Consider the following 2,840-nt stretch of genomic DNA (forward strand, 5'->3'; position numbering starts at 1 on the left):
AATTTCCATATTAAATAGCTGCTGGAGGGTGGGGGTGGGGTTGGGAGGCGGGGTTGGGCCGGTGGTCGGACACGGATGGAGCGGGGTGGGATGGGAAGATGGAAGAGGTTGAGACATCACACTGAACCACAACTCTTTCACACCGCTGACCCTCCAGGCTGATCCACAGCCCCTGTCTTGTTCGCTCTCCCAGTCTCTCTCTCTCTGTCCCCCCCCCTTCCTTCCCTTCCCTGGTCTGGCCTGTTATCACTCTGCGTTCTCCCACTTGGCTTCTCTCTTTCATTTCTGTCCTTTTTTTTTTCTCTTTCTCGTTCTGTCTTTGGCTTCGATTCTTCCAGCGCGGCCCAGGGCATGTTCTCATTTCAGATGTGAGCTAAAAAGAGTTGTGACAAGGTTCTGTGTGTGTGTGTGTGTGTGTGTGTGTGTGTGTGTGTGTGTGTGTGTGAGTGTGTGAGAGACCCGGGAGTTGCTACATATCAATCTGTTTGAGCTAAAACCACTCAACTATCTTTTTAAACAAGCATAGCAGACATGGTTGACATCAGATTACTGAAGTACATGGACCATTCCCAGTTTCTCCTTTTAAAGGAACACGCCAACTTATTACGACTTGAGCTTATTCCCCGTATCCACCGGGCAGTGGGCGTTCCACTTTGCATCACAGCCCGGGCGAGATAGTGTATATAACTTATACTGTCATACTTTGTGCAGAATTGGGTTCATTGTCTATTGAAAATGTTGGAGGTGGACATGGTCAACCATCAAAAGATTTTTTTCCTGTAGTTAAATAACTGGATTTTGTTTTCAAATGTTCTACTGAAGGATTTGTGCAATTAAGAAATTTAATTTTATGTTTTAACAACAAATGATAGATAATAGAAAACCGCTTGCAGCGCTTTTTTTTTTTAAGCTCCATGTGTAAGGGGGCGAGTCATGATGTCACCCAGTAGGGGGTGGTATGCAGTTTAAGCGTTGGTTCGTAGCCCGCCATTAAACTCTAAAAGAAGAAGAAGAAGGGATTGGGGAGGAAGGAAAGGTTTTTGGAGGTGCATGGAGGAGTAGTGTAGGAACTGGGCAGCTTTCAGTGGAGGGGGGGGGGAGTCAGACAAGTTAGAGTTAAATAAGTCCATATATACCCTTCTCATCTCCGTGCATGTTGTAACTCTGTCTGATGCCCCCACCGCTAGCCTAGCTTAGCATAGATCCTGGAGGTAACCGGCTCCAACTAGCCTAGTGCTCCCAATAACGCCAACATGTGATTTGTGTAGTCACAGGGTGTACAAATGACAAGGTCACATGACACAACCATATTCTAGCTGTATACATACTGGGAACTATATTCTCAGAAGGCGAACTACTGCTACCTCTGCTACTTGGGCGGAGTGATTTGTTCACCTGTGGGGCCCCTTGTTGAGGAGCAGAGAGTTTGCCTGGAGTTTGCTCAGAGTTGTAATAATCCCTCCGCCCAAGTATCAGTGCTTCGCCTTCTGAGAACATAGTTCCCAGTATGTATACGGATCTGTGCTGAGCTATGCTAGCGGTGGGTGCGTCAGACAAAGTTACGACACGCATGGATAAGAAGGGTATGCATGGACTTATCTAACTCTGGGGGACACGGCGAATAAGGTAAAGTCCCCAATAAGTCGACGTGTTCCCCAAGCATTATTCTGCCAATGCAGACAACCTCAGATTACCTCGTAGCGTCACTTTGACAAATAGGCTCAAAAGGTTGTGTGCATTAACTTAAATGTCAGGTGTCCTGGTCCCTTTATCAAGATGCGCTGCATTGCAGATTCACTGTTCTATTTTAAAGTATGAAAAGGTGAGAACCATTATAAACAGTCATGCTGAGCTAGCTTACTGTACCGAACCATTAAGCGAAACCTTTTTACTATCAGGATTCACCGGTGGACTCAAATGCACGACTCGGACAGGGAATCTCAGGTGAGTTGATTTATTGCTCCATGAGCGATGCAGGCAAAGGGACAACAGGAGCAGGGACTAATCATCGTCAGGAAACAGACAAAAGACCAAAAACACCAGGAAATCAAGCACTAGGGAAAACGCTGGAGAGAGGGACATGACGGACAACTCCAATCTGGAAGCTGGGAGTGGGAATGGTGAGTACATTAGCACTGGGAACTATGGAAGCTGAAAACGAACAGGTGATCATGGTTGCAGCCCAGCTACGTCCTGCTACGTCCTGCTACGTCCTGCTACGTCCTGCTACGTCCTGCCACGTCCTGCTGTGCCTTGAAATGCCCACAGTGCCCTGCTATGCCATGAACTACTACAAAGAACTACTACAAACTACTATTTTTTGTGACTTCATTCTGACCCCAACCGGTCGTCAGACACCGCCTACCAAGAATCTGGGTCTGGGTCTGGGTCTGGGCCTGGGTCCGTCCCAGGTTCTTCCCAAAGGGGAGTTTTTTCTCGCCACTGTCGCACCATTACTTGCCCTGAAGGAAACTACTAGAACTGTTGGGTCCTTGTAAATCCTGGAGTATGGTCTAGACCTGCTCTATCTGTAAAGTGTCTCGAGATAACTCTTGTTATGAATTGATACTATAAATGAAATTGAATTGAAATTGAATTGAATCAAATTAGGGGCGGAGATGGTAATCATACAGGTGCTCCATCTGAATGCAGCCTTGTCCCATTAATGCATGTTACTAACTCAACTTCTTCCCTTTCCCGGATTCTTGTGCTCTCTTGCCCCTGTGGTCTTGTGCTCTTTCGCCCCTCTCCACTCTCCTCCTATCGCTTCCTGCAGGTGTCTCTGGCTCTAGAGCTGTGGAGTCTGGATCTGTGGAGTCTGGATCTGTGGTTGGAGTCAC

At 47.1% G+C, this 2,840-nt stretch overlaps 1 long non-coding RNA gene across 1 annotated transcript in view; it reads right to left on the bottom strand.

Annotated features, from left to right (window-relative positions):
* Nucleotides 1-1,408: 1,408 nt before the first annotated feature.
* LOC116701600 (uncharacterized) overlaps nt 1,409-2,840 on the bottom strand; it is a 15,711-nt gene continuing 14,279 nt past the window's right edge. The window contains exon 3 of the long non-coding RNA XR_004334970.1: nt 1,409-1,519. This is a non-coding gene — a long non-coding RNA (uncharacterized LOC116701600). The remainder of the gene's footprint in view (nt 1,520-2,840) is intronic.

The sequence above is a fragment of the Etheostoma spectabile genome, chromosome 14 (assembly GCF_008692095.1).
Source record: "Etheostoma spectabile isolate EspeVRDwgs_2016 chromosome 14, UIUC_Espe_1.0, whole genome shotgun sequence".
In the NCBI taxonomy this organism is placed as follows: domain Eukaryota; kingdom Metazoa; phylum Chordata; class Actinopteri; order Perciformes; family Percidae; genus Etheostoma; species Etheostoma spectabile.